This window comes from Bidens hawaiensis, unplaced genomic scaffold, assembly GCF_021521415.1.
Source record: "Bidens hawaiensis isolate Kalapana, Puna unplaced genomic scaffold, B.hawaiensis_p1.1 tig00034281_1, whole genome shotgun sequence".
In the NCBI taxonomy this organism is placed as follows: domain Eukaryota; kingdom Viridiplantae; phylum Streptophyta; class Magnoliopsida; order Asterales; family Asteraceae; genus Bidens; species Bidens hawaiensis.
The window spans coordinates 1-13,867 of NW_027495930.1; positions in this window are offsets into that span (position 1 = coordinate 1).

Below are 13,867 nucleotides of genomic sequence, written 5' to 3' on the forward strand. Positions count from 1 at the left end.
CCCACTTGGTTCCAATTGCAAATTTACCACTTGGTTTGTTAACAAGTTCTTAGAATTACATATTTCTGAATTGAGCAAATTCTTCCTGCATTGCTTCTACCTAACTATGGTCTTTCAATTCTTGAACAATGTTCTTGGGTTCTAATTGGGATAAAAAACAGGAGTACAAACAAATGTTCGCAGATTCAGATGCACTTCTAGTCACATTTTTATGCAGGTCACCAATTATGTTTTCAGCAGGATGATCTCTTTGAACAGAAGATGTTTGGATGATTTGATTTTAAGTAATATTTGAATTAAGAATTGAGTCATTGAGATCTTGTTCTTCAATTATAAAATTTGATGATTCATTGTTAATTGTAGCTTCTTCAACATTTTGAGTTGATGTTGATGCAACATCATTTCCCATATTCAAGTTTTGAAACAAAGTTTCAAATCTTGATTTTCTTTCAGCTTGGTCTTGATCTTGCAAGTCACGTGTTTGATTAACATTCATGTCATGATTTTCTTGTTCTTTTGAATGATCAAGATATTTTTTTTCTTCATCTTCAGTAACATTTTTATTAAAAGAAAACTCATGATCCTTAGTAGCAACTTTGGACCATAATCTGTCTAAATAAACTTTCTTTTCAGAAGTAGCTACAGGGACACTTGTTCTATAAAACTTTTCATTAAAGTCTTCAGGATAGATCTTGAAGGATTATATCAGAAGATTCAATCACAATTAAATGATCTTTCACATATACCCTATATGCCTTTGAGTGTGAAGAATATCCAACAAAGAAACACTCTAAAGATTTTGATAGAAACTTGTTCAAATAATCTTTGGTATTTAACAAAGAGCATTTGCAACCAAATGGCTTGAGAAACATTATACAGGGCTTTCTTTAATACAAAATCTCATAAGAAGTTTTGTCTTCTCTTTTATTGAGAAGGACTCTGTTTTGAACATAACATGCAGTGTTGATTGCTTCTGCCCAAAATGTAACAGGCAAATAAGCATCTATAAGCATGGTCCTTGTAGCCCCACTTAATGTTTTGTTCTTTCCTTCTGCAACACCATTTTGTTCAGGAGTTCCAGGGGCATTGAATTGTTGAAATATTCCTTTAGCTTGACAGAATTCAGTCATTGTCTCATTCTTGAACTTAGAGCCATTGTCACTTCTCATAACCTTCACCCTTGCTTCTAACTGATTCTCAGGCTTGGTTACATAACTTTTGATCAACTCAGGACCTACATTTTTTGAATTCAGAAACTACACCCATGTGAATCTTGAATAATCATCTATAATCATACCTCTTTTTACCAATGCTTGGAACACTTACAGGACCAAATAGATCCATATGAAATATTTCAAGTTTTTGTTCAATTGAGTTTATATGTTTTGTTTTGTGAGATGATTTATGTTGCTTTGCCTTTTGCCATGAAATACATTTATCATCCAACTTGAACTCTCTTGTTGGTAAACCAATGGCATGTTCATCTTTAACAAGTTTGTTCATATTCTTGAGATTCACATGCCATGACTTTTTATGCCGCAATTTTGTATCATTTTCAGATGCTTTGGAGATAAAGCATGTTCCACCTCTAGAAATGGCATCTTTCATTCTCAGTTCATACAAATTTCCATTTCTAGGGGCCATCATCATAATTATATCAGGTGGAATTACAAACTCAGGTTTCCATATGAAACAATGAGATTCATCAAATCCAACCTTATAAGCTTTATCACACATTTTTGATATGCTCAACAGATTATATTGTAAACCTTCTACATGAAAAACATTGTTAAAAAACAGTTTCCCATTGGTGAGAATGCCTTTGCCCACAATCTTCCCTCCATTTTCATCAATACCAAAAGCAACTGGGCCTTCAAACTTTTCTTCATAATTGACCAATGATCTTTTATTACAAGTCATATGCCTGGAACATACACTATCAATATACCATACACCATTAATTACTATGGACTGTTCCTGCACAAATTAAAAGAAAAGGATTGGTTAAGTGATAAATCACAAGCTAATTCAGCTTGTTAGTCATCAGCAACATCATCATTAGTTGCATTTGGTTTGGAATCCTCTTACACTAATTCACAAGACTCATCAGTAGAGGTGCACAAACCGGTTTTTTTTTTTTAAAAAAACCGGTTCGGTTATTAACCGGACCGGTTAATAACCGGTTTTTTTCTGTCAAAACCCTAACCGGTCTAACCGGTTAGGACCGGTTTAGAAACCGGTTAGAACCGGTTAATAAACCTGTTTTTTTATTAACCGGTTTTTTTTATTAACCGGTTTTTTTTATTAACCGGGTTTTTTTTTTTTTTTTTTAAATTTCGCGGTTTCAAATACCAATATTTGTTTTTTATATTTTGTACTTAATGAAGACCATTATTTTTTCACAGTATAAACAAACCGGTAACTACAAGGCAAACCGGTAACTACAAGGCAAAACGGACTGACCGAAGCCATTCTTTGCTTTCGTTGTTAGGGTTCTTTGCTTGGAAGATGAGTATGAGTGTGTGTTGGTGAATGTGTTTTCAACAAACCAAAGATTAAAAACACATAACTTTCATTTATAGTTTTTACATTAAAAATACAAACATTAAATCGTTATCGCATATTCGTAACTCAAAAATACAAACATTAAATCATTAACACTGAAGAAATCTCTGCCAAGAACTGTTGTTCATGATTTAACTCAAAAATACAAACATTAAATCGTGAACTAGCAGATGCTCCTGTTGTTCCCAATCGCAGTTTGTTCATGATTTGCCTCCATGTTTGCTGTTTCTTTAACTAAATTAGAAAAATCCAAATCAACAAGTAAATAAGAGCACATATTAGGAAAAAGAATGCTTAGACACGATTACATGAACAACTTGCTGTTTCTTACTCATGATTTGCCTCCATGTTTGCTGTTTCTTTAACTAATTTTCTTCGCTACCCGATCCCGAGCTATTTCTTAGGTAATCGTCGTACGCGGCTTCTTCATCGGTCATTGGTTGAGTGTGTCCTTCATTGACCTCGTCTTCATACAAGCCCGCTTCATACTCCATTTCCCCCTCGAGTGAGCGTTGATGTTGTGCCCTATCTAAAGAGTCCAAGTAATCCTTGTAGCAAATCGACATCCCTATAGCTGGTGCAGTGAGTCAAATTTGCATCTTTGGCATAGAACTTCAAACAGTGCTTGCATCGAGCTTTTTGGCGACCGTTAGACAGTTCGCATAGGTCGAAATGTTGCCACACATCTTGGTTTCGTTTCGTGGGGATGATCCGAACGACCGTTATGTCTGTGTTCGAGGCACCCATGTTGACGGATGAAGCAGCACTTTGGGAGGCCATGATAATAAGAGCGTATAATCGAGTGTGAAATAAACGAGTACGAGTATGAAATAAACGACTACGAAATAAGAGCGTATGGAGTGGTAATGTGGTATAATTGAGTGTGAGATAACAAAATAATCGCGTATGAAATAAACGTTTAGAGCTAGTAGAGTTGTATAATCGAGTGTGAGCTAACCTACCCAACCTAAACTATATATAGTTGTTTGTTGGGGGTAAAATGTTAAAAAAAACGGCTAGAAATCGAGAAAAAACGGGCAAAAAAGGACCCAAACGGTCATATGGTCGTTTTATAACGGTCAAAAACCGGTTAACCTAAAAACCGGTTAACCGGTTTTTAGGTTAACCGGTTTTTGACCGTTAACCGGTTAACCGGTTTTTTAATAACCGGTTTTTAAATTTAACCGGTTTTTTTACTAACCGGTTCAATAACCGGTTTTTGTCCACGAATGAGTAACCGAAGTACTAACCGGCGGTTCAATAACCGGTCTAACCGGTTTTTTAATAACCGGTTTTTCTATTAACCGGTTTTCGGTTAAACCGACCAAACCGGTTCTATAACCGGTTTTTTTGAACACCTCTACTCATCAGTCTCATTTCCATTTTCATATGAGTTTCCAACATAGGAATTATGCTTCTGCATTCTTCAATGAATGTTTCCCTTTTCATGATTGTTACATGAGTTTCAGACTTTGGCTTCCATAAGAACCCATGTGGTACATAACCATGTTTCAAGAGAAACTTCTCATCACCAGTGAGTTCTTTTGCTTGCTTTCTGTTGAAAAATTTCTTCTTCATCTTGTTTCTCTTTTCTGATTTTTCAAAAGCAACAGATTTTTCGGATTCTTGAGACTTAATGGATGCACTTTTGTTGAGTTTATTGGCAATGAAACCTCTTTTCTTTTCAGTTGTTTCACCATTCTTCACTTGATCATCATCTTTCTTCTTTCCCTTATTCAAGTACTCATTGTATCTTTTCTTGTAAAATGCAAAATCCTGTCCAAACATTGTATGGTCTAGAACCTGAAATGGTTCAGGAGAGAACAAACATTTCTTGACATGAGTCAGTGTGATTACAATAAACATCACAGACTTTGCACCATACTTGTCCTTTAAAGCTTTCACTTGAGTTACGCCTTTTAAATCTTTCACTTAGTCTTGGGGGTTCAACTCCAATGGTCTTTTGATGAGTAATAAGACCATTAAAGTTAATTGAAAAAGTGTAGAAACTCCTCAATCTTTGTATCCTCTCTTTCTATCGAACTGTTCACAAAGTTTATCTTTTCCAATTTTATTGGACTTTCAATCCTATCTATTCTGGGTCTCAACCATCTTGTATCATAATCCTCCATTATTTCCAAATCTCCCACATCAAATAGTTCATGATAGGAGAAACCTTGATAAATTGGAAGAAAAAGATTAGTTCTTGACATTTGTTCTTTTTTAGGACACTTTGCTTGTAAGACTTTCACTAATTTTCTTTCTTTTAGATCCGCCACAAAGGTCAAAATATCTATGTTCTCTTGTCATTTGCTCATGGTGTTTCTTCATCTTTGGAGTAATTTTTGTTAACAAAGGGATCTTGTTCTTTGAACCTTTCTTACTCTTTCTTTTCCTTTTAAACTACCACAGCTTGAGCATTAATCACTTAACTCAACAGTATCGTCTTCACTTGACTCATAACTCTTTTGATCTTTCATTGAAACTTGAAATCCAACAGAGTTGTCAACCAATTTCTCTTTTGTTTCAACAACTTTTACCACAAATTCTCCTTCATCATCAACATAAATCATCTTATAATTCTTACTAAATTCCTCTTTATCGTCAAACAATTTTTTGAATTGATCAAGATATGCTCCTCTTTTTCCTTGACCACCTTTAATGAATAATTGTCATTAAAGGGTGGAGGAAAACCTTGTACTTATATTCTTCTTTGATTGTTTTCAATTTTCCACAAATGTTACCAGTGGATACATGATTTTTCAAAAACTCAACTTCAACTTGAAGTTGAGTGTTCTTCAACTTCTCATCAAGGTACATCTTCGTTAACCCTTCAATCTCTGTAGTATATCTAGACTGAGTTTCATAACTGTCTATGTAATCTTGTTCCAAAATTTTTATTTGATTTTCATAGGTTATTTCACTCATCTCGTACATATTGATTATACTCTGTTTCTTGGAACATTCAGTTTTCAACTAACCAACCTTCTTTCTCAAAATGTCATTCATTTCAAGTAATTTAGAAATTGTGAGATTTGAATGTACTTGTGATGAAGAAGATTCAGCTTGATCTCCAATCTTTGCCATAAAGGCAACATTTGCCTTCTCAATGTATTCAGCATGGTTACTCCAGTCAAACAAACCATCTTGTGGTTTTTGAGCTACATAAACATTCCCTTGGTTTCTAGGTTGAGTGGCATTATTCCTGTTTTGATTGGTAGGAGCTGGTGGAGGGATTTGCAGGTTTCTTTGAAAATTTTGTTGTTGAGAGACAATTTGTTGTTGATTTTATTGATGGAAGTTGTTTTTGTTGAATTGTCTCTGTTGACCTTGATTTTGATTTTGATACTGGAATTGGTTTCACTGTTGATTGTTGTTCTGAAGCTGCCATGGTTGGTTACACTCTCTGGCAAAATGACCTGGTTGTTGACAGTTGTAGCAGATTGCTTTGAATTAGTCAAAGCCAATCCTGTCACTTAGTCCAGAAAATGTTGACATTCAGGTTCTATAGTCTCTTGCTTCTCGCAGCCAACATGGCAGCTTGCCATTTGAGATCCATGTCTTCCAAATCATCAGCATCAATTTGCTCTAAGTCTTCTTGCACAACACTTGTGTGAATCAAATTCTTGGCCACAAAGGCATTGTATGACTCAATGAACATAGAGAACAATGCTTGATAATCATTCCCTTGATTAGTGCTTCCTGGAACATAAGGAGCATGTCCACTTGTTATTAAAGAGGAATCGTAATCATCCAACATCTGGACATTAAACCTTTGCTGTCCACTTTGGCTAGCCACAAACACTCTTGGAGTCTCAGAATTAAATTAAATTGGTTATTCAATGATTGGAACTGGTTGTTGATTCATTGTTAACATGTTTCCCATTCATGAAATTTAAGCATTTGCAACTTGAAAGCTTGGTTTTTCTTCTTGATCATGTTGACAAATTTCCCATCTCATGCTCAGCTGCTTGTAGAAAACAGATAAAATCATCTAGCTTGAAGTTTGGGAAGTTTGCCTTTTCCTTAATGAATTTGCTAGCTGTGTACCATTCACGAGATAGAGATGAGAGCAACTTCTTGTTCAAGTCAAAATCAGTGATTGCAAGGTCAATAGTTATTATTTCATTGACTATTGCAACATACCTTTGCAACACAAATTTCAACCTTTCTTCTTTATACACCTTTCAAGTTGTTGCTTCAATATATCTTTCTTAAACTAAATATTTCCATCAAACATCTCAACCATAGAATCCAACATGGCCTTAGCAGTTGCGTGATGATTCACATTTTTCAAGATTTCCCATGACAGACCTAGCTTCAAAATGAACAGTGCTTTCTCATCCTTTTTCCTCATTTTTCTATCCACCATTTGGTTGTTGTTAGCACCATCAGTTGCAACATATGGACCGTTATTGATGGAGTTCCCCATATCAATATCATTGTAACACACGACAACTTCAAAAAGGACTTTCCATTTTATGTAGTTTTCCTGGCCCAAATATCTTGGAATCTTGTTAGTAGACAACTCTTGGTCATCCATTTGTTTATAAATGTTTTTGCTACTTTTGATAAATTTTAGAAATGAAAATTACTTAATACATAACACACTTTGAAAAACTATCAGATTTGCAGATAAAATCCTTAAATCATATGAAAACAGATGGATAATAACAAGATCTAGACTCAAACAAATAATAAACAAAGTAGATATAAGAATAAAACACTTTTAAACATAAAAAAATTGTAGATCTGAAAAAAAATGAAGAAAGAGCTGATCGCGTCACTGATCAATGAAACAGTGCTCAGCTGACTTCATCATCTTCTTCCAAAGAAAATCAGGTAATATTCAGTAAATCTTCACAATTAGCAACAACAGGATCTTCACAATTTTGAGTCTCTTGCATGTTTGTCATATTTGTGTTATTTGAGCAACATCTTGATTACTATAGATTCCGCCTTTAGTATTCATTTTTTCTTTGCGTTAGCTTATTCGTAACCGTCTTGTCAACATTAAGTTGTTGGTTACGAGGTTCATAGTGAGATAAACCGATCCAGACATTTGGACAAAGTTAGCTCTTTGCTTGATAAAGTTTATTTTCAAGTAAAGTCCAGATTTTAAAATATTCGAGTAAACATTGACATTTAGATATATTTCTAAGTTATTTAATTGAGAACTTTGTTGATCTCGAGTGAAGTAGTCTAATTGAATAATTATACATGATTATGAAACTTGTGATTAAGTTCTTAATTAATCTTGTATGTTCAAGTATACTCCTTTCATCATTTTTCATTAAGTATATTTCTAATAAAATAACTAGGATCGAGTATACTTCTTATCGAGTATACTTCATAACGAGCAAACTTAGGTTCAATTGCTTGCTCGAGCAGACTATGTGTATGAAAATCTTAAATAGGTTTTCAACAATATTCTTTTACTAAATGACAAAACACATTTAAAACTCACTTTCAAACACAAAGGGTATAGTACAAAAAGGGGACTTAGAAACTTTCCACTCACTTTTCCCACACTTTTCCCTCTTTACACTATTACACTTTGCTCGTGCCCTAGAATTGAACCGTTGCTCCTTCAATAGCATTGAATGTTATCATCTATTAAAATTCCGACTTCGTAAGCTTTAATTTAATGATTTCCGACACTCATTAACTGGGTTTAGGACTTTGATTTAAAATTTTTCTAGCATTTCTGTTTTATGTGTAGGTTCACAATTGTTGAAGAACAGGTTCACAAAGAATATCTTTTTTATACTTTCTTCTACAATTATTTTTACATTCATGTTCAAAAGTCTTTTCAAACGACATACAAATTTGAGCCGAAGAACAATATGTGTGCGCTCCTCCAAGTCACGGAGAAAAATCAACCTTTAGAGCTAATGATTAAGTGGTTGAATTGCTCAAACTTGAGGTTTTCTCTGACTGAAGAACCCATCGTCTACAGGAATCAGCACACTGATTTCTGGGTTCCGCACAATTGGCCAATAACGTGAATGGCCAAACAATTGAAGCAACAGTGCTTGGAAGAGAGATAAAAATAACATAGCAAACCATTCGCACAAGCTTACACCTACAAGATAATTTTGTTGAACAACTTTCTTACTCTCTGAGGATATTCCAAGAAACCATGGGCTAAAGGGGAACATTAGTGAAAGGAAATTTCAAAAGTGAAAGTTCCCTATGATTTATAGATTATTAATACAACATGTAATTCAAAGTTTGTCGCTGAGAAGGGGTACCTAGACATCATTGAGTAGATAATTGGTTACAGCTACAATGGATATTGTTTACAATATGCCCTTTAACTTACCCGGATGAGTTTTAAGGGATTAGTAATTAATTCAAGGAGGAGGGAAGCTGATAAATTTCTCATGTACCACCCAAGATTCTTACAGATTATCTCTAATGGGTTACTTCCTAATCTACCAACTAGTGGTGCAACACTTGTCCTACAAGACTCTACAGTCTATAGGAGAATCAGTAGATTGTGTTCCACAAGACAATTTGATATAAAAATGGAATTTGATATAATGCCTTGGTTGGTAAATGAAAATATTGAGGTGATGGAGGTTCTTACTTCAACTTTGGTGACAAGTGATGATAGTGAAAGTGATGATGATTCATAAGATGAAGGTGATGATAATGGTGATGATGCACCTTGTGATGAGTTGATTGTGGAAGATGATGCGGCTGACATTCAAGCACATGCTGATAAAGAGGTGGTTTACAATGAAGTGGTAGAAATTGTGATACAACAAATAACCGACATTACACCACCAAACTCTCCAAAAAGTATACCTGAATCATATATCCCTTCCCCACCATACTCACCAATACAAAACCAAACAGATGAACCTTACATACCTGAAACAATAGTTGTACCACTTTCTGAACCAACACCGGATGAACCCTTAGAATTCCTTGAAGCTTACCAAATTAACCATCCTGATTCTCCCATCCAATCCCAATCTTACTCATAAGATTTGCCCAATCAGACCATTCATCATCATCATCATCATCATCATCATCATCGTCGTCGTCGTCATCGTCATTATCATCATCGTCATCATCATCATCATCATCATCATCATCACCATCATCATCATCATCATCATCATCATCATCATCTTCATCATCATCATCATCATCCCCAAACCCAAGCCAAACGTAAACACTACTTATCAAAAACCAAAGCCCATTACCAGACCGACACTCACCCATTATTCAAAGCCCAGTTCATCCAACCCAAATGCAAACATCCCAAACCTTTGAACCTGAACCATTCAACCAATCACCATCCTTATCTCCCAGACTTACATTTTTAACAAGAAATTTTGATCTATTAATGGAAAACACTCAGTTGAAAGAAAGAAACAACGAACTAGAAAAGTTATAAGATGGAGGAGACCCTCAGTTGCACCAAAATAGGGGGAGAGTGTTCCTGAACCTCAAGATCTCCATGAAGATTATTGAACATCTGCTGAGTAAATGGAGAGAAGCTGACAGAAAAAAAAAGAGAAGAAAAGAAGAAAACACTAAAGTTTCACATTGGTTATCTAAAAAGATGTAATTACTCTCAAGAACATCTTAATAAATTCTCCGTTGAAGAAATTGTGAGTTTGAGCAAAGCTTTGTAGATCAAAGAAGTGGAAGAAGAGGAGAAAAGAAATGACCTTAAAGACAAAGAAAAATTGAAAAGAAAAGGCTAAGTTTTGAGACGATTTGGTGGTAAGGTAGGATACCTTGCTGAAAATGGCTTTCCTTTTGACAAAGTAGAAAGAATCAACAAAAAAGAAGTGGAAGAAAAATTCAATTTCTTATGAAAGAAAAACACATGAATATGAGAAATTAGCTGCTAAACAGAAGGAAGGAAGAAAGAAAGTAATAAAAAAGACAAAGCACAAAAAGACCTTGAACATCTGCTAAGTAAAAGGAGAGAAGATGAAAGGAAAAAAAGAGAAGAAAAGAAGAAAACACTAAAGTTTCACATTGGTTATCTAAAAAGATGTAATTACTCTCTAGAACATCTTAATAAATTCTCTTTTGAAGAGATTGTGAGTTTGAGCAAACCTTTGAAAGTCAAAGAAGTGGAAGAAGAGAAAAAAAGAAATGAGCTTAAAGACAAAGAAGAATTGGAAAGAAAAAAGTAAATTTTTGAGACGATTTGGTGGTACGGTCGAATACCTTGCTGAAAATGGCTTTCCTTTTGACAAAGTAGAAAGAATCAACAGAAAAGAAGTGGGAAAAAAATTCAATTTCTCATCAAAGTGCACATATGAAGAGGGGAAAATAGCTGCTAAACAAAAGGAAGAAAGAAAGAGATAAAAAAGACAAAGCAGAAAAAGAAAAAGAGGAGAGAGAAAGGAAAAATATGGCTGATAAAGCAAGGGAAAAGGCTGAAAAATAAAAGAATGTTGTGAATGCTCAACAAGAAGAAATACTGGAGGGATTAATGACAACTAGGGGTGCACATGTAGACCTAAGCAAATTATCAAGAACTCAAAGGAAAGAACTGTATGATCTGGAGTCGAAGAAATATAAGGAAGAGTTGAAAGAACAAGAGAAAGTTGATGAAAAAAAACAACTTCCTCCTCTGCTCCTCAAACCGAATTATTACCGAGACTTAATGTCTCTGAACAAGGTGTAGATGAAGAACCTTGGAAATCTAAAGAAAATTAAATATTTTGAGAGATATAATGGTGAAAAAGGGGATGCCTAGGGGAGTATTTGATAATCTAGGAAATCCCAACTTAAGAAAGTATATGAAAGGGAATTAAAGCTTTTAAATGAAGTAAGTGAGGAACTTGAAAAGTTTAAATCTATACCTCTACAACCCATTCCTCTAAAACATATTCCTGAAAGACAAGTGTATTATAACCTCAACATTCTTCACAAGAGAAAATTGATAGATAGACTACAGACAGATCCAAATCTTGTATAAAGAAGGTGAAGATTATTTATCATTAATGATGAAAAGCAAATATGAAATTGTCAATATTTTTAAGCCAAAATAGCATGTTAGAAAACCATAACCTGCAAGACATTTCTCTTTAAGGGCCTTGACATCCAGAGTACCTATTCCAACAACAAGGTTAACAATTCAAAGATAACAACGTCCAACTTTTAACGTGGACTACCAAAGAAATTGTACTTTGATTTTAATACAAAGTCTCTATAAGTGATAATGAGTAGTGTTGCTTTGAAGACTATAATATTCAGAGAGGGTTTCAGAGAGTTCAACAAGGAGTAGCTGACTAAATTGGCAAACTTGCATCTATATAATTATCAACAAAGAAACAAGTTTGCTACTTCACAAGGAATTAATTGTCAAAGTATTTGAAAGATCAAGCAAGAGCTGGATTTCCTCTCTTAAACAAAAAGAGAAAATTGGAGTATACTAAAGCTAAGAGGATGAAAAGACAAATGAGATTAAATGAGGTATGGATGTCCAATCTTTCTTTTGACAAAACAAAGAATTTGTGAATCCTTATGCCAATATGAAAGAATGCATCAGCATTAAGAGAAGATTGGATAGAACGAACTGAGAAATGCAGAATAATGGAAAGATCACTAGGATAAGTTTTGAGAAGAAGACTAATAGTTTTATCCTGAGAAATTATGAAGGTCTAGCTCTGGGCATAATTGAACATGACTATGAACTAAAATTCTTTAAAATGGATGATTTGAATGACATAATGATATGGGACGTACCAGAGGATCATCCCTTTCACGTGGAGATCTCAATGTTCCAGCAAAGGGCAGTTGTTGTCATAATGGAGAGGATTATGAAAGAAAGGAGAAAGACAAAAAACTTAAGTTACAGGTAATCAAGAGCAAAAAATTATGATTGGATTTACATGTAACTTTTGAGTAAATTTTTATGTATTTTTCATTTGACGTGTAATGCCCTTGAAGCAGAAATAAATATGTAATCTATTTCTTTTAAGTAATGGTATTTATTGCTTTAAAGGATTTGATGTGTATTTTGAAACAAGTGTATGAAATCCTGATATGTTTTGGTGCATCTGAGATTGTTCTGATCTAGGGGGAGATTGTTGGGCCTAAAGAATTGATCAAGGAAGAACAAGGAAGATTGGAATCTTCGCAAACTCCTCAGAAATATGCTAAGTATGGAACTCGAGCAAACTATACACTTCGAGCAAGGTTTTTACTTATTCAAGCATGGTATCTTAATCGATTAAGGTTATCTTCTATAATTCTTCTATTGTAAGCTTCTAGCAAACTACACTTTATCAAGCAAGGTTGTTCTTCAATCGAGCAAAGTTTGTGTTACAACATACTCTTGACTTATCCTAGCTTGAGCCAAGTTGACAAGTAACTTGGTGGGTCGAGAAAAGATACAATAAGAAGATCTCAAGCATACTTGTTAGAAGATAAAGGAATTATTGTAAGGACTTCTACGAGCAAAGTTCAATCTCGAGCAAGCTACAATACCCGAGTTATGTTTGTTGGAATAAGTCCTATAACTAAGATTGAAGAGATCAAGAAGAACAAGTTTGCTCGTGGGATAATTCCTAGCAAAGTTGGGTTATATCATGAAGATTGAAGTCTGCTAGAAGAATATTTTCTTCGGGAGATATTCTAAGTAAAAGTTTACTCGAAGGAATGCACATGCACACTCTAGGGTTACCAGGTCTGCTTGACAGAGATAAAGTTTACTCGAAGACATATTTTGACCCCTGAAATTATTTTGAATACGTTTGAATATGCTTTTACAATGATTAGGGTTTTTAGAAGGTTTGACAGGTGCCTATAAAACATAATACTAGGTTACATTGATGGATCGGCTAATTATACACTCTTCTAGACATACTTATTATTTTGAAAGGAAAGGCAGCCGCACATAACATTCTACCTGAAACCCTAAAATAATTTCCAATTGTATTTCATTGAATATTCTAATGGAAATATTTTGATTTATTCGTGTGTGATTGTCGTCTTAGTGTTCTGACTATTTTAAGCAACACCCAGATTATTTTTTATTCCACCCATTTTATTCTAGGGGTTTTCACATCTTTTTATTTCGTAATCATTTTTGTCAATTGGTTGTGTGGGTTACAAGTTAAACGATCCTGACACTAGAGGATCCTCAAATACTAGAAGTTCTAAAATATATCTATGAAGGTGACTATAGGTATCACACTGGGGGTCGATCATTGCTCTCCAAAATCCTTAGGACTTGTTACTATTGGCCATCCATGAGGAAGGATGCAAATGTCTATGCTCAAAAGTATGATTCTTATCAAAGCCATAGCAACATTCTTCA